Source organism: Zea mays, chromosome 4, assembly GCF_902167145.1.
Source record: "Zea mays cultivar B73 chromosome 4, Zm-B73-REFERENCE-NAM-5.0, whole genome shotgun sequence".
Classification (NCBI taxonomy): domain Eukaryota; kingdom Viridiplantae; phylum Streptophyta; class Magnoliopsida; order Poales; family Poaceae; genus Zea; species Zea mays.
In genome coordinates, this window is record NC_050099.1 from 131,179,537 (window position 1) to 131,198,425 (window position 18,889).

Below are 18,889 nucleotides of genomic sequence, written 5' to 3' on the forward strand. Positions count from 1 at the left end.
CCCTAATTAGCAAAGCAGCTACTTGACCTAGCATACTAGTATCCATCTTAAAGGGAAATCCTGAGTTCATGCAACTAGGGTTTTCAGTCAACTCCTACACTTAATGCACAGTACAAACCTACAAACATTAAGTGCAGTAAAATAGCATATATAATGGTTATGCATAAAACCGGGGCTTGCCTTCCAAAGCTGGGGCAGGCAGATCCTCGATGGCAGACTCTAGTGCTGGCTCCTGGACTACCTCCTGAGCAACTCCTTGCTCCAGAACGAGGATGTACTCTCCGTCAGCGAGATTACAATCTATTGAATGCAATGAATAAGATATATGCATATTAATGATATGGCAATTTGTAAATGCTACGTATGGTGAAACAGTATTAAAACAGTGGTACACTAGGGTTTTCTTTGTCGGATGGTGTGTTAAGGGTTTCATACACTCATCTTAGGGTCTTGAATGAACTTAAAACTTTCAATCACCTCCTTTTTGTTTTATGGGACTCTTAGGAGGATTTAGTTGTACATTATTAATTTCTTCCACAATTCCCCTTTTTCTTTCTATTATGCTTATTATTGAGTACTTTGAACTACCATGGCAATTAAAATTTTCCAAAAATGTTAAAAAAATTACAGTGGGTAAACATTGATCTCTGTCGTCTATTCTAAAATTTTGAGGTTAGAATTAATTCAGATAATCCTTGGGCAAAAATGACAAAAATGAGGTTAAAAGGGCACTTTGAACTATAGCTCTGATTTAGGTGAGGTTTCTGGACTAAAATTTATTTTTGCCAAGATTCCTGGGTGATAATAGGTCTTTGTGCCAAAAATCATAGAAAGTGACCTAATGGTTATTTAGATGTGATTTTCTAAAGTTTAATGTCAAAAATGTACTTACAACTAACTTGTTATTTGAAAAATATCAAACAACAAAACTTATATTTTTCCTAGATCTATACTAGCATATTTATAGTTATCCCAAGGATTTGGGGTGGTTTCTCCTTAGAGTTATTTTTCTAGGATTTTTCTAAGTTCTTTCTGTTTTTAAGAAATAAAATGTGGTGCATTTATTTTGTACTAACAGAGGTTTCAAAAAAAATTTCTAGTGAACTATGTTACTCAAGTAAGCTAGAAAAATGTGGTTGCCCTCTGGTTCTTATTTTAAACTCCCTTTTTTCATTTTTTTAATGTTTGAACTAAAACAAGTTTTTGGGGTTAATCTCTTCTTAATCTAGTATACTGGGGAGTTCAACATTTTTAAACAGGGTAGTTAGTAGTTGGGCATTCCTCTGATTTTTCTTACCCTTAGTCCAAAAGTATTTCTAGTTTTCCTTTATTTATTTGGTTTTGGGCAGTATGCTTATTTAAATCAAAACTTTAAAAATTCTTGCAGTACTTAGGGTGTTTGGTATTTTTCCTAAGTAGTTCATATTATTTAGAACCTAGCAAAATTAGTTTGACCAAATTTGACTGGATAGAATTGGAGTTATGAATTTTGCAAGTTCTGTATATATTTAAAAGAATAAAGTTTAAAAGGTTTAATGGAAACCAGTTTGCACCGAGGCCCCTGGGGTTTCCCTTAACTAATCCTTTAAATCGTACCCCTGCGGAACTATTCCTCTGAGTCACTGACTTCGCAAAATCCCCCCTGGCTTCTCCTTCTTTTAACCCAGGCTCCTTCCCCTTATAATAGTAACCGCGGAGAGGAAACAGGACGGCGCGGCTTACTGGCGGCGAGGGAGGTCCGGAAGGTCCTGGCGGTCACGTCGAGGTGCGGGTCGTCGACGGTGATGGCCGGAATAGGTCTGACCGCAAGCGCAGGCGGTCGGGCTCGTAGGCGGCGTGTGCTCTGGCCTACTCACGGCGGTAGGGCTCAATCAAATGGCACAGGGAGCTTCACGGGATGCTAAGGATGCTACATGTGCAAGGAATCAACAAATGGCTTACCGTGGAGCTCAGTCTACGTGCGACGGCGGCCGGTTGAAGTCCGGCGACGTCGATCCAGCGTCTCCGGTGAGGTAGAGTTCAATCCCCGGCTCGAGGAGCTTCACTGAGGTCCGTAGAAGCTAACCCGAGGGTCGGACGGGACGGGGAGTGGCTGGTTTGGCCGGTCTACGGTGGTCGTGGCTCGTGCGGTCGCTGGCACGCTGCTCTCTGGGCAAACGCCGGTGAACTTGAGCTCGAGTTGGGTCAGGGACACGTGGGGGTGTACGGTCGAGGCCGGAGTGGCCTTTATAGCCGCGGGCGCGTGGCTGCGCGCGTGGGCGGAGCGCCGAGGGCGTGCTCTGGCGCGCCAGGGCGCGTCGAACACGTGGTCATGTTCATCTGCCCGAGTTCTTGCGCCTGCAGAGCTCCAAAGCGTGCGAATCTCGCCAAATATCTTGTGCAAGATCTCTTCCTGGCACCTAGGGATAGCTAGTTTGTGTAAGTTCTAATGGAAGATCTGCCCTAGCTTGTGAGATATGTGGGCGCCAAGTCTTGTCTGTCTGCACTGTTCACCAGCGACAAAACTGATGTCAAACCATGCCAAACGACCTTGGTTTGATTTCAAATTTTTCAGGGATGTGCCCTGGGTAATTTGGCCACTTTTTGCTATTTGGTCCAAGTGGTTTTGGCGCCAGCACAAGGGCGAACACATTTGATCTTTGGGCTAGGGGTGGTTTTGAATCGCTCTAATGCGCTCCCCACTTGGTGAATTGTTTTGGGGTTTTTGTTGGGCCTTTTTGTAAAATACCTCTCTTAATACATTTTGTAGATTTAGTAATATACTTCATCTTTGGTAAAGGTTCCCTTTTGGGATTTGGCCATTTGCCCACTCTTTCCCCTTTAATCCCATGCTTAGGGTTTAATGGCTTTAAGAGGGGAATTAGGGTTTTTGAACCTTGTTCATGAGTGAGAATTGTATGAAAGCTAGGGTTCCTTTCTTTTGATGATCAATACTTGGCTTAACCATGCTCCTAGGCTTTTAGTGCCTTTACTTTCCAATCTAGCATATAGGGTGAGTAGGACACAACTGTGCTCCTTTGGCCAGGGCTTTGGGTAACACCTGGGGTGTTACAATTAGACCCTACTAACCAGGTGTTAACTCAACTTAGTACATTAGACCAACTCAACCATGAGCAGAAGAGCTAACCCAACCAATAGAGTCATGATGAATTGCATAATCTGTCTATCCCCACCTAACATCAAACAAACTTTTGACCTACATCATGTAGTCTATCTCATCCATATCTATCTTAACCATATTCCCCAACCCCGATGATATACACTGACTCTGAATCAATGAGACCAAGACCAGGGAAGAAAAGATCGACATCGACAAGGAAGGATATAACAAGTCAAAGCAAATATCGAGATGAATCAAGACTTGAACATTTTGGATGAATTCTTTTCCTTGCCATAATCTTTCTTACCTCAACCTGTCAAGCTTATATCCTACATAATAAGCAGCTGGATACCTATGCTATACTAATCACCCACTATTGACTAAAAAAAGTGAGACTCTGGATTTTTGAACCAATTATAGACTAAAAGTCGAATTACAAACCAATCCTTCTGGATCCCTTTTCTTACAAATCTCAAGAACGAGATTTCTATCAAGGGGGGTAGGATTTGTAAAGCCCAAATTTTGTATAAGGGAAAAATAATAAAATAAATAAATACATGTATTTTCATGAAAGTGTTTTTGGAATTATTTAATTTCCTTTTCTTTGTGCATACTCACTTAAGGGAAGTAAAGTAGTCAAATAGCAAATAAATAAATATAGAAGTATACATCTCATGGTGAGGATCTTGTAATTGTGCATTTGTGTTTAAATTCACGAGGCAAGTTTAAGTTTAAAAAATAGAATTTGAAAATGCAAGAGGTTCTCCAAAAGATGTGAATTAATATGTCTTTGATAAATGAAGCGTCCCGATCCTTTGGGACTCAAATGTGACACAAATACTAGTCCGAGGAGGCTAGTAAACACATTTCTTACTTCAAATAGTACAGAGTTTATATAAAGGATATTACAATACCGGGGTACAAGCTCGAGAGAGCCAAATTAAGAAGCGCGGTAGGAAAAATATACTAGCCCAAGCCACAGGCAGAACTGGGTGCAGACACAGCCCTCTCAATCAAGCATTGCAGAAAAGAAGTCTTCGGCGGCTGAAAAACATAAATAAATCTGGTGAATACACTAGGTATTCCGCAAGCCCACCCTGCTCCCGTAGAGAGAAAGAGACCTATAATATACATGCTCAATTTGGTGGAGTTGAAGTCACTCATCATTTTCTTAGAGAAAGGCAGTTACTTGAAGGTTTTTCCATAGTCTTAAAAGTAACCAAAAACTCAACCACCACTGAGCTTCCTGCTCCCGTGGCCTTAGTTTCTTTCTCAACACCCATTTAATCACACATTTCCCCTTTCATGAAACTCATAGAAAAGGCTCTAATTGCCAAACCATACCAGACTCGTCCATACCAGTGGACACGGACTATTCGAATAGGTTTCAACTCTGCGCAGAGGGGTACACTTTACCCACTAGCCCGGTTTCTGCGATCTCACCGTCGCGAGACCCGAATGTCGGATCTATTTCCTTACTCGTACGTCCTAACCTTAACGGTTATCCGGAAGGAGTCAGACCACCACCATGTCCAAACCGGACAAAACTTTCCCCCTCCTTATCCTCTCGGTGCTCCCTAGCCTTCTTAACCCTGGGGTTGGACCGCACGAGTTCGGATTGAGTGACTGCCCACACAATCTTGAGTGGTTGTACGATAAAGGAGTACAGGTAGTGAAAATGACAAGCCGGTCCTTATATCAGGGGACAATCCTTCTGCTCACGCCTAAACCAGCTGAGCCAACACCTTAGGCCCTCCCCTAAACTAGGGAGTCCCTGATCATCCCACTCCCAAGGGGATGAGGGTGAGTACCCTTCATCGCATAACCTTTCAAAAAGAGGTTTTATTTGAAGAAACCCATTGCCCTTCTTCCCAATTCATATTTTGTATCTAGAATGTATATGTTAATGCGGGCCATCTCTTACTCACAATGCAATGTTCCCCATAGTTCCCGGCCTAGGCAGTGGTAGAGAGAATAGGAAATTTTATGCATCAAGGGAAGGATGGACTTGCCTTCGTCGAAGCTTTCCTGGCACAGGAGATCTACTTCCGGAAGTTCAGGCTCTGGTCCCTCTTCCGGGGCTACGGGTTCTGGATCAACGGTCCCCGCTTCCTCTAGGAAAACAGGCAATAAAACAATGCATCAACAAGGGTTCACAAATTATAGTGTGTCATTTTCTAACATCATTATTGCATGTGACCTTAGAAATTATTTTTGATAATTTTTAGTGCATAAAGTATTGAGGAGACTAATTAAAGGAGGAAAATGCTGAAAAGGGAAAAGAAAAAGGGTTTCAGCTCTGGTGGGCCGGGGAAAAGGAATCTGGCCCAGCCAGGCGCGAGTGCGCGCGGGCGCGAATGCGCCGGCCCAGTTGCGGCCCAGGGCAAGGGACGGCGCGGGCGCGCGAAGGTGACGGCGTCGCCGCGGGCCCCACGTGCCAGAGAGAACGGGAGGGAGAAGAGAACGGCGTCAGGTTAACGGGGGGGATGAACCGGCCGTCCGCGGGGAGGACCCGACCGCCGGTGGGCTCGGCGGCGGTTCGCCGCCGGTGGCCCGGTTTTTGGACAGTGCGCAGGTGTCTTAGCACGGGGAGGGGATGGCGGACCTAGAGGTGGGCTCAATTTGGTTAGAGGAGGTCGGGGAGGGGGTTGCTCGCGGGGAGGCGGCGGAGTTTCGCGGCGGGGTCGCCGTCGGCGAGCTTGGGGCGAGGAAATGGGGCAGAAGAGTGGTGTGCTGAGTTCGCGGCAATGCGAGGAAACTAGCGAGCTACCTCAATCGCTCGCGGGACTAACGGAGAGGAAGAGAGAAGAGGGGGGAACTCACCGGAGAGGGAGAAGACGGTGGCGCTCTGCGAATTGCGCTCGGACGAGGGAGGAGAGGGATGGTTGTGGCTGGTGCGGGGAAGGAGGAGCTCGGGGCGGCCCTTTTATAGGCGCGCGAGGGAAGGGGGGGCGGTGGAGCTTCGCGGCTCCGGTGAGCTACACAGTGCCGGCCATAAATGCCGCACAGCGCCGCCGAGGGGACACCACGGCGGGGCGGTACCGGCGAGGACGCTGGTCAAGGGGGGAGGACGGAGCGGTGCCAAACTTCCCTGTGCGGCGAGAAGACGGAGGAGGGGACGGAGGCGATGGCCGGAGGTGACCGCGATGAAGGGACTGTGGGAGGACGACGAAGCAGCTGACAAGCGGGGCCACGCTGCCAGTGGGAGTGAGCGCGCGAGAGAGAGAGCAGCTGACGGGTGGGGACGTTTCGCCAGTGAGAGGGAGGGAGAGCGCTGGGCGGGCTAGCGCGCGCGGGAGCACGCGGGGACGAGGGAAGAAGGAGCGCGGGCACGCGGGGAGGTGCGGCCGCGGGTTTGGGCTGGGAAAACGGCCCAGCGGGGGGGAGGAGGGTTTTTCTCTTTATCTTTTTATTTTCTAAATCCTATTTCCCTTTTTGCATTTTTTATTTTGAACAAATTATTTTGTGGGTAATCTAGGTGCTGGAAAATATAATCTAGGTGATGTGCTTGTGATCAAAAAATGGTGTATGCAAATGATGAAAGAAACTCTAAGGGAGTTCTTGGAATTAAAGGATGAAAAGGAGGGAAAGGGGTAGATTAGGGTTTCAACCCTAGGTTAGGATTTTGGGATGTTACAAACCTACCCCACTTAAAGGAATCTCGCCCTCGAGATTCAGACGGGGCTTGAGAAAAGGTAAGGGTATTCCTTCCTCAGAGAGTCCTCACTTTCCCAGGTGGCTTCCTCTTCTCCATCTCTGCTCCACTGAACCTTACAGAGTTTCACTTCTAAGTTGCGGGTCCTTCTGACTGCTGAGTCGAGAATCTTCACTGGCTTTTCCCGGTACTGGAGGTCCTTTTGAATCTGAATTGTATCTGCCTCGATGCGGGTTTCTGGTACCTTTAGGCATTTGCGGAGTTGAGACACATGGAACACATTGTGAATATCTGACATGGATTCTGGTAGCTCAAGACGGTATGCTGCGGGCCCTATTCGGGAAATGACGGGGTAGGGACCAACGAAACGTGGTGCCAGTTTTCCTTTCATTTGGAACCTTTTGACACCACGCATCGGGGAGACCTTGAGATAAACGAAATCTCCTTCCTCAAATCTGAGTTCCCTTCGTCTATTGTCTGCGTAACTCTTCTGTTGACTCTGAGCTTCAAGTAACCTCCTGCGGATTAAAGCGACTTTCTCTTCGGCTTCTTTAACAAAGTCGGGTCCTTCTAGTGTCCTTTCCCCCACATTGGACCACATTAGGGGAGTCTGGCATTTTCTTCCATACAGTGCTTCGAATGGTGACATTTTGATGCTGGCCTAATGGCTGTTGTTGTACGAGAATTCGGTGTACGGCAAACTGGACTCCCAATCTCTGTCGAAAGTTAACACACAGGCTCTGAGTAAATCTTCGAGGACCTTGTTGACTCTTTCTGTTTGACCATCAGACTAGGGATGATAAGCGGTGCTGAAATCTAGCTTGGTGCCCATTGCTTGCTGGAGGCCCTTCCAAAATTTTGAAGTGAACTGTGTTCCTCTATCTGATACTATCTTTCGTGGAATGCCATGGAGCCTGACTATCTCTTTAAGGTATATTCAGGCAAGGGCGGCTCCTCCAAAAGTGGTCTTTACTGGAACGAAGTGGGCCACCTTGGTGAGACGATCGATTATTACCCATATGGAATCATTTCCTTTCCGTGATCGGGGCAGTCCGGTTACGAAATCCATGCCTATTTCTTCCCACTTCCATTCGGGTATTGGGAGGGGTTGAAGTAGGCCTGCAGGCTTCTGATGTTCGGCCTTTGTTCGCTGACAGGTGTCACATCGGGCCACATACTGTGCTATTTCCTTCTTCATCCCTTTCCACCAGTATCTGGCTTTGAGGTCTAGGTACATCTTGGTGGTTCCTGGGTGGATGGAGTAAGCTGAGTTGTGGGCTTCATTGAGCAGGGTTTCTCGTGCCTCTCCCACTGGCACACACAGGCGGTTCTTGAACCAGAGGACTCCTTGCTCATCTGTCCTAAGGTCCGGAAGTTGCTCCTTGCGAGCTCTTTCCATAAGTCTGGTTGTCTCTGCGTCCAGGCGTTGAGCCTTGCATATGAGATCTTCTAGATTTGGCTTGACTTCCAGGCTACCGTTGTCTCCCAGACATGCATTCAACTGAGCTGATTCTTTCTTCCAATCTTCCAGAAAGTTGGTTCCTTTAATCCCGAAAGGTTTTCGGCTGAGGGCGTCTGCTACCACGTTGGCCTTCCCGGGGTGGTAGTGGATTTTGAGGTCATAATCCTTGATCAATTCAAGCCATCTTCTTTGACGGAGGTTGAGGTCCGGTTGCGTGAAGATGTACTTCAGACTCTTGTGATAAGTGAAGATGTGGCATTTGTTCCCAATCAGATAATGCCTCCATATTTTTAGAGCGTGCACTATGGCTGCCAATTCCAGATCGTGGGTAGGGTAGTTCTGCTCGTGTGGCTTGAGTAAGCGGGATGCATAAGCAATGACTTTCTCATTTTGCATCAAGACACACCCTAAGCCTTGCTTGGAAGCATCACAGAAGATGACAAAATCCTGGTGTATATCTGGCAGAGTCAATACTAGTGCGGTTGTAAGCTTCTCCTTGATGATTTGGAAACTTTCCTCACATTTGGGAGTCCACACAAACTTATTGTCCTTTTTGAGAAGTTCGGTCATGGGTTTTGCTATGCTGGAGAATCCCTTGATAAAGCGGCGGTAATACCCTGCCATTCCCAGAAAGCTTCGTACTTCACTGACGTTGGATGGTTGCTTCCAATTTGAAACAGCTTCTACCTTGGATGGGTCCACTTCTATCCCTTCTGCAGTCAAGATATGCCCCAGGTAAGCTATCTTCTCTAACTAGAACTCACACTTGCTGAGTTTAGCATAGAGTTGATGTGCTCTGAGTCTTCCGAGAATGATTCGGAGGTGACACTCATGGTCCTTACGATTCTTGGAATAAATAAGGATGTCGTCAATGAAGACTACGACAAATTTGTCCAATTCTTCCATAAATACCTTATTCATGAGGTTCATGAAAAAGGCGGGTGCGTTTGTTAGCCCAAACGACATCACTGTGAATTCATATTGCCCGTATCTGGTGACGAAAGCAGTCTTCTGAATGTCCGCTTCCTTGATTCTCAGTTGGTGATACACTGACCTGAGGTCTATCTTGGAGAAGTATTTGGCTCCCTGCAGTTGGTCGAAGAGGTCATCGATCCGAGGGAGAGGGTACTTATTCTTGATTGTAACTTCGTTCAAGGATCGATAATCAATACACATCCTCATACTTCCATCCTTTTTAGTAACGAAAAGAATGGGTGCTCCCCAGGGAGACGAACTGGGACGGATGTACCCTTTTTGCTGTAGTTCTAAAATCTGAAGTTTCAATTCTGCCAACTCAGTGGGGGCCATGCGGTATGGTCTCTTTGCGATGGGCGCAGTGCCGGGAATGAGATCTATATAGAACTCTACTCCTCTTTCTGGTGGCATCCCGGGCAACTCTTCCGGAAAGACATCCTCAAACTCTTCGATTACAAACATGTTTTCTGCTGCCAGATTAAACATCATTGGATTGTTTGCGGGCGGTTGGGCTCGACAGGAAACTGCCCTTCCTTGGTGATCCGTGAGAAGAACAGTCTTGCTTGCGCAGCTGATGATACCCTTGTGCTTAGCTAGCCAGTCCATTCCTAGGATTACATCAATCCCTTGGGATGGCAAGATGGTTAAGTCTGCCATGAACACTACCCCACTTAAGAGAATTCTAACTTGGGAGCACCTGAGTTTGCACAGGAGGTCTGATCCCGGGGTTCGGGTGACCAAGGGGGTGGCTAGGGGTGCAGAGGGGATGCCATGCTTTTCCACAAACTTAGCGGCTATAAAAGAATGGGATGCTCCCGAATCAAAAAGCACAGTAGCGGGAGTAAATTCAACAAGGAACTCACCGAGCACTACTCCCGGGGCTTGCTGGGCTTCTTGAGCGTCGACGTGGTTGACTCGGGCTCTGCCCTGATACTGAGTCCTGCTCTGCTGGCTGTTTGAAGGAAGTGCCTTGGAGGTAGGTGCTGATGGAATCTTGGGGCCATTCACCGAGTTGGAGTAGGTCGGTCCGGGTGCCTTCAACTGAGGGCAGTTGTTCTTGAAGTGACTGGGGTCTCCGCAGTGCCAACAGGCGTTCGCTGGCGGCTGGTTGCTTGCAACGGAGGGTGCCTGAAGGGAGCTCTGACTCTGCTGACTGTAGCGCGATGGAGTGGGTCCAGATGGTTTATTGAAGCTTGGTCCCCTAGGTGGAAGCCCAAAGGGTCGAGCTCTCTGGTGACGTTCTTGCTGTTGGGCTCGGAGAACTTGGAATTTCCTCTTGATGTGCCCCTTTTCTTCCTCTTTTGCCCTTTCCACTTGGATAGCTTTGTTAGAGAGGTGAGAGAAGTTGTGGAAGTCTTGGCTGGCGAGGATGGTCTTAAGCTCGGGTCTTAATCCTCTCAGAAAACGGGCCATTTTTTGGCCTCGGTGCTGACATCCTCAGGCGCGTAGCGGGCCAGCTCTGTGAACTTGTGCACATATTCACTGACTGTCCTCCCGCCTTGAGTTAGCTCCCGGAATTCATCCTCCTTGAGTTGAACTATCCCCTGGGGTACGTGGTGCTCACGGAAAGCTGCTTCGAATTCTGCCCAGGTAGCATCTCTGACGGCTTCACTTAAAGTGTCCCACCATGCTAAAGCCATTCCTGAAAGCTGATGAGCTGCCAGTTGAACACGCTGATTTTCTGGACATGCGATAGCCTCCAATTTCCTCTTGATCGTGCGAAGCCAGTCATCTGCATCGAGGGGATTGCTGGACCCCGCGAACGTGGGAGGCTTGAGTCTCAAAAATTCTCCCATCCTGTCCTGTGGCCTTCCACCACCTGGACGCTGGTTTTCCAGACTTCGAGTGAGGACTTCAATGAGTCGGGTTTGATTGGCTAGAACTTGGGCTAGGTCTAGTGGTAGTTCCGGAGGTGCGGGGAGGTGGGTTTCACCCCCTTCTCCGCCAGCCTCTCCTTCAGCTCCTAGAGGAAGTCTTGCTCCAATTCCGGAGGCGGTAGGCGTGGTTTTATCTGAAGCCATCTGCCATGGGAAAAGAGTCACTATTATGCACATGCCATTTTTTTAACTAGTTATTTTATTCATTACATCAAGCCATTACATAACACAGCACACTGCTACCACAAGCTCATCACACACGAGTGCTATCTAGGGTACTCCCGAACTCCTTCTCTAAAGTGTCCCCAAATTCCTTGAGAAGGTCATCAAGGCTGGGCAGGGACATCTCCTCGGTGTCGGACGGGTTCCTTAGAGGGTTTTCTTCCTTCTGCTCAGTCTGACACCCTTGGCTTTTGGTCTTCTTGTGGATTTTTCTTGCGGGGGCGAGCTTCTTCAGTTTCTTGTCATAGTCCATTTTTAGGGTGTGGTAAGCTTCACGGGTATTGGTCTCTTCGCCTTCAGCTATTGAGAGGCTCTCTTGAAGGGACGCCTTTTCTTCTGAAAGTTCCCTGACTTTTTGCTCTAGGCTTTCCACCCGGGAGGTTAGGGAGGTGCAGTGGAGGGCGAGGTCATCATATTGGTTATCAAGGGTGTGAAGGTATTCGGCCATGTAAACAATGGTGGGATCATTCTCAATAGGATCTCCTCCTGATAGGGCCTGAAGTCTTTTCCTCTAGGTGGGGGTATTCTTGTTGCTGGGTGGAAAGTAGCGAAGGGGGGTTTCAAAGATCACTTTGTTGTAGTTCTGACATAGTTGTCAGAGGGCTTTTCTGGCAACATTTTGGCAAGTATCTGGGAAACGGTATCCGGTAAAAGTGACTTGGAAGGAAGGATGGTTTGGATAGTTTCGGCTTTCTCCCAGGTAGACTGCCATAGAGCATTTCTCTATTCCGCCCTCGATATGCTCCGTCCAGACGTATTCCGGCTTCTTGCGGATTCCCATGCGAAGCGCACAACTTTGCAAGAGATGCGGGAACCCTTCCACCTCTGAGCAGTAGGATGTCCTAATGGCCAGAGAGTCTTCCATCTGGAATAGGAAAAGAAGGGTCTTGTTAAAATCGGGGGAGAGGAGAGAAAACTTTTCTTGGGGTAAGAGGTATATTCTTTTTAGGGCAAGTTTTAAGGTCAGGGCTGCGTCCTACGGCCAGTCCTATGGCTCCGATACCACCTGAAGCGTCCCGATCCTTTGGGACTCAAATGTGACACAAATACTAGTCCGAGGAGGCTAGTAAACACATTTCTTACTTCAAATAGTACAGAGTTTATATAAAGGTTATTACAATACTGGGGTACAAGCTCGAGAGAGCCAAATTAAGAAGCGCGGTAGGAAAAATATACTAGCCCAAGCCACAGGCAGAACTGGGTGCAGACACAGCCCTCTCAATCAAGCATAGCAGAAAAGAAGTCTTCGGCGGCTGAAAAACATAAATAAATCTAGGTGAATACACTAGGTATTCCGCAAGCCCACCCCGCTCCCGTAGAGAGAAAGAGACCTATAATATACATGCTCAATTTGGTGGAGTTGAAGTCACTCATCATTTTCTTAGAGAAAGGCAGTTACTTGAAGGTTTTCCCATAGTCTTAAAAGTAACCAAAAACTCAACCACCACTGAGCTTCCTGCTCCCGTGGCCTTAGTTTCTTTCTCAACACCCATTTAATCACTCATTTCCCCTTTCATGAAACTCATAGAAAAGGCTCTAATTGCCAAACCATACCAGACTCGTCCATACCAGTGGACACGGACTATTCGAATAGGTTTCAACTCTGCGTAGAGGGTTACACTTTACCCACTAGCCCGGTTTCTGCGATCTCACCGTCGCGAGACCCGAATGCCGGATCTCTTTCTTTACTCGTACGTCCTAACCTTAACGGTTATCCGGAAGGAGTCAGGCCACCACCATGTCCAAACCGGACAAAACTTTCCCCATCCTTATCCTCCCGGTGCTCCCCAGCCTTCTTAACCCTGGGGTTGGACCGCATGAGTTCGGATTGAGTGACTGCCCACACAGTCTCGAGTGGTTGTACGATAAAGGAGTACAGGTAGTGAAAATTACAAGCCGGTCCTTATATGAGGGGACAATCCTTCTGCTCACGCCTAAACCAGCTGAGCCAACACCTTAGGCCCTCCCCTAAACCAGGGAGTCCCTGATCATCCCACTCCTAAGGGGATGAGGGTGAGTACCCTTCATCGCATAACCTTTCAAAAAGAGGTTTTATTTGAAGAAACCCATTGCCCTTCTTCCCAATTCATATTTCGTATCCAGAATGTATATGTTAATGCGGGCCATCTCTTACTCACAATGCAATGTTCCCCCATAGTTCCCGGCCTAGGCAGTGGTAGAGAGAATAGGAAATTTTATGCATCAAGGGAAGGATGGACTTGCCTTCGTCGAAGCTTTCCTGGCACAGGAGATCTACTTCCGAAAGTTCGGGCTCTGGTCCCTCCTCCGGGGCTACGGGTTCCGGATCAACGGTCCCCGCTTCCTCTAGGAAAACAGGCAATAAAACAATGCATCAACAAGGGTTCACAAATTATAGTGTGTCATTTTCTAACATCATTATTGCATGTGACCTTAGAAATTATTTTTGATAATTTTTAGTGCATAAAGTATTGAGGAGACTAATTAAAGGAGGAAAATGCTGAAAAGGGAAAAGAAAAAGGGTTTCAGCTCTGGTGAGCCGGGGAAAAGGAATCTGGCCCAGCCAGGCGCGAGTGCGCGCGGGCGCGAATGCGCCGGCCCAGTTGCGGCCCAGGGCAAGGGACGGCACGGGCGCGCGAAGGTGACGGCGTCGCCACGGGCCCCACGTGCCAGAGAGAACGGGAGGGAGAAGAGAACGGCGTCAGGTTGACGGGGGGGGATGAACCGGCCGTCCGCGGGGAGGACCCGGCCGCCGGTGGGCTCGGCGGCGGTTCGCTGCCGGTGGCCCGGTTTTTGGACAGTGCGCAGGTGTCTTAGCACGGGGAGGGGATGGTGGACCTAGAGGTGGGCTCAATTTGGTCAGAGGAGGTCGGGGAGGGGGTTGCTCGCAGGGAGGCGGCGGAGTTTCGCGGCGGGGTCGCTGTCGGCGAGCTTGGGGCAAGGAAACGGGGCGGAAGAGTGGTGTGCTGAGTTCGCGGCAATGCGAGGAAACTAGCGAGCTACCTCAATCGCTCGCGGGACTAACGGAGAGGAAAAGAGAAGGGGGGGGACTCACCGGAGAGGGAGAAGACGGTGGCGCTCTATGATTTGCGCTCAGACGAGGGAGGAGAGGGATGGTCGTGGCTGGTGCGGGGAAGGAGGAGCTCGGGGCGGCCCTTTTATAGGCGCGCGAGGGAAGGGGGACGGTGGAGCTTCGCGGCTCCGGTGAGCTACACAGTGCCGGCCATAAATGCCGCACAGCGCCGCCGAGGGGACACCACGGCGGGGCGGTACCGGCGAGGACGCTGGTCAAGGGGGGGAGGACGGAGCGGTGCCAAACTTCCCTGTGCGACGAGAAGAAGGAGGAGGGGACGGAGGCGATGGCCGGAGGTGACCGCGATGAAGGGACTGCGGGAGGACGACGAAGCAGCTGACAAGCGGGGCCACGCTGCCAGTGGGAGTGAGCGCGCGAGAGAGAGAGAGCAGCTGACGGGTGGGGTCGTTTCGCCAGTGAGAGGGAGGGAGAGCGCAGGGCGGGCTGGCGCGCGCGGGGGAGCAGGCTGAAAATGGGCCGAGGGAAGAAGGAGCGCGGGCGCGCGGGGAGGTGCGGCCGCGGGTTTGGGCCGGGAAAACGACCCAGCGGGGGGGGGGGAGGAGGGTTTTTCTCTTTATCTTTTTATTTTCTAAATCCTATTTCCCTTTTTGCATTTTTTCTTTTGAACAAATTATTTTGTGGGTAATCTAGGTGCTGGAAAATATAATCTAGGTGATGTGCTTGTGATCAAACAATGGTGTATGCAAATGATGAAAGAAACTCTAAGGGAGTTCTTGGAATTAAAGGATGAAAAGGAGGGAAAGGGGTAGATTAGGGTTTCAACCCTAGGTTAGGATTTTGGGATGTTACAATAAAGATCTTCATATCCATGAAAATACTTTCTTGGAACACAAATTATAATATTAAATTGTTCATATAGATACATATGTTTGAATACCGAGACTGGAATTCTAGTTAAAAACAACAAATAAAATAAATATATCTGTACATAGATTATTTTTGTTTAGAATACAATCATTCCCATTGAATTATATATTTTTATGCCTCTATGCTTAAAGAGATAAAATAAATTAGTAAAATATAATGGTTGCATTCATGCTGGAGTTTTGTTGGTGCATTTAAAGAGTTTGGATTTTAAAACTAGATTGAACTTGAAGTTTGAAATTGGAGAAATAAAATGGAAAGGAAGAAAAAAAAGAAACTTCACCTGGGCCGTGCGCCACTCACTCGGCCCCTCCTATACCTGTGTCAGCCCAACAATGGCCCGTCAGCCTCCTCCGCTCCTACTTAGCTTTGGGTCGCTGGGGGTGGGCCCATCGTGCAGCCTCTCCAAGCCGTGTGATCACAGTGTCGTGCTCACGCTGACCGCATGGGGCCCATCTACCGGGCATGTCTCCGTCTTCCTCACGATGGCGTGAACAATTGGTGTCGTGATGGCGCGCGGACTCCGCATGTGAAGATGTTGAGATTCCCCGCTGGGTCCGCGTCTCCAGGGAGGGTGGATAGGATTCAGTCGCAGGGTATAAGACCCTCCCCATAGCGCTTGCTCCTAGTCTCCATAGGGTCATTGTATTTGTTGGGATGGAAGGACCGCCGCCACCATGGACCATTGCTGGCAGGGCCAACCGATGCGGGGAAGATGGCCATGGGGCAGGTCAGGGTCCTCATCGTCGCGTACAGGAGCTACCGTCGCCTTGAGTTCTTCGATGGAGACCACGGGGGAGGGTGAATTGCTGACCTGGCCTCATACCCCACGGCCGACCCGCCTCGCGTCGTGGCCATGCACCTTCGCCGTCCCCATTGAAGTGGCGGACCTAGAATTTTTATATAGGGTGTGCCACAACAAACTTTTCATGTAGAATTCTATCTAATGTACATATTATTTCATAGTAAATTTGGTAAACAATTTGATATATAGATATAAAGTTTGACACTCAACAAATAAGCATGAAAATTGCATACATTAAACATAAAGATTGCAATAATACTACTTATCTAGTCTGCGCTTCCTCAACGCCATAAAAGATTCAATTATATCTTCTTCATTCACTTCGAAGAAAATATCCCTCTCGATGTATGTAACAAGACAATCATCCAAAAGACTATCACACAGCTTGTTTCTCAATTTAGTCTTCACCAAACTCATTGCAGAAAATGCCCTTTCAACACATGTTGTCGCCACCGGCAAAAGCAATACCAATTTGAGAAGCAAATAAACCATATCAAACACCTTATGTCTCTTTGTTTCAACAAGCTTAATGGAGAGGTCCACAAGATTAGTTATGTCTTTGAATCTATCATCTTCTCTTATGCCATCAATAAAATTTTCAAGTTGCAAGTCAAGTTTTAACAAGTAAGTGCTTGACATGTCATTAGGATAGAAATCAGCTAGCTTTCGTACCTTGTGTGCATCAAAAGAAGCAAAAGAGTTGGAAGGATCTAAGGCTGACATACAAGAAAGCAACTCCATATTAGCCTCACTAAACCGACTATCAAGCTCTAGGCTAATTTGATCAATGACCCCAATATATACTTCTCTTCTGAAGTGATCATCATTAGTTTGGTTATGAACAAATCATGATGATCTTCCATAAGGCTTATAATTTCCATCCATAGCAAGAACTAGGATATCATGTTTGTTGCAAAATGAAGTGATTCTTTGAAGGAATTGATCCCAACCATCAAGCATTAACTATTGCATTCTTCTCTTTGCCACATTAACAAGTGAAATTGCATTAATAATATCTTGCTCCCATCTTTGCAAACACACTGATAAATCATTTGTATATCCAAGAATAACAAACATTAAGTGTGCATCAAAAACAAAGTCAAATGACTCAAATGCTCCAAGCATAGAATGTATCCTTGTCCAGTCATTTCTAATTGTAGTATCCTCTCCAAGAATCATGAGAACATCTCGGATTATAGGATACATAGTAATTATGTTGCATATAGTTTTGTAATAAGAGCCCCATCGAGTCTCACCAGGCCTAGGCAACCCCATCTCTTGATTCAATCCTCTCCCAGTTTCAAGTTCACCACATTCAAGTGATTTCATGAGATTCTCAAGTCTAGCATCTCGAAGCATACCGTGATGCTTACAAGAAACTCCAACGATATTCAATAAGAGAGTTACTTGATCAAAAAACCAGACACAATCATTATTTCCCTTGGCAACAACAACAAGAACTAGTTGGAGTTGATGTGCAAAACAATGGATATAATAAGCAGAAGGTGACTCTTGCATGATCAATGTTTTCAATCCTTTAATATCACCTCTCATGTTGCTAGCCCCATCATAACCTTGTCCACGAATTCATGTCAAAGTCAAGCCATGACTAACAAGTAAAGCTTCAATTGCATCCTTAAGTGATAAAGAGCTATTATCATCTACATGAACAACTCCAATGAAGTGCTCACATGGCCTTCCCAATGCATCAACATAACGCAAGCAAAGAGCTAGTTGTTCTTTGTGTGATATGTCACTAGACTCATCTGCTAAAATTGCAAATGGCTCTTCCCCAAGCTCTTCAATTATTTTCTTTCTAGTTTCTATAGTGCAACACTGAATAATCTGCTTTTGTATCTTTGGGATAGTCAAAGTGCAATTACCTGGAGCGTTGTTAAGAACATACTTGTTGACCTCTTCACTATTTATAGAAAGAAATTTCTTCATTTATTTTCTCTTCCTCTTGTTCTTGAGGTGTCGACGGTTGAGTAACATCCGGAGATAATGAAGAAGCAATAAACTTTTGTTTCTTTGCAGCATGATTGCGAAAAAGAGAGGCGCTATCTCCCTGCTTCTTCATATTTTAGTCACTACAAAAATAATGGTAGTGAATCAATAATCAATAAAACAAAAATCAACAACAATATGCTGCCTGGGTTCCTACCGATCGAATTGACCAGGTACATGAGCTGCACCGGCTGTACCACGCCCAGAAGCAGCTGTACACCTTCTTGAACTCCCTGGCCGAAATGCCGGGCACGCTCCTCGCGTAGAATTGCAGAAACCGTCGCTGGCTCGCTGCGTGTCCTCTCCACGCACGCCCGACGCCTCCGCCCACCCGGCCGCTGTTGTACAGCTGGAACACATCCCTATTCTCTTGCTGGTCCAGGAGCGCCGATCTGGAGGACTGGAGGTCCTCGTTGGCGTCGCCGGCTTGCGCGCTGCGTGCAGGAAGGCACAAGGCAAGCAGCCGCCAGGAACAGAAAGCGAACCGATCGCGCAGAGAAGACGAGAAGTTGGAAAGTTGGAAGTTGGAACGTGCATCGCGTCTGTCAACTGGAATGGCCAGGTGGGGTGGGGTCCCTGGTGGGCCTGGCTTAGGGCGTGCCAGGGCCCACCCAGACCCCCTGTGGGTTCGCCACTGCCCCATCAGCGGTAAGGCACCCTCTATCAAATTCGCGAGTATACGAATTTCATTTTGCGCGTTTTTGTGGGGGCGGATTGATCGTTGGGCTTGTGGTTGCGTGTCTCCGGTGAGGTGTCGCTGTGCGCTGCGCGTTTCGCCATCGCGTCCGGCCTCAGGGAGGAAGAAGTGACGCGGACCGTGGATCCATACGTGGTCGGCCGAGATTAGAC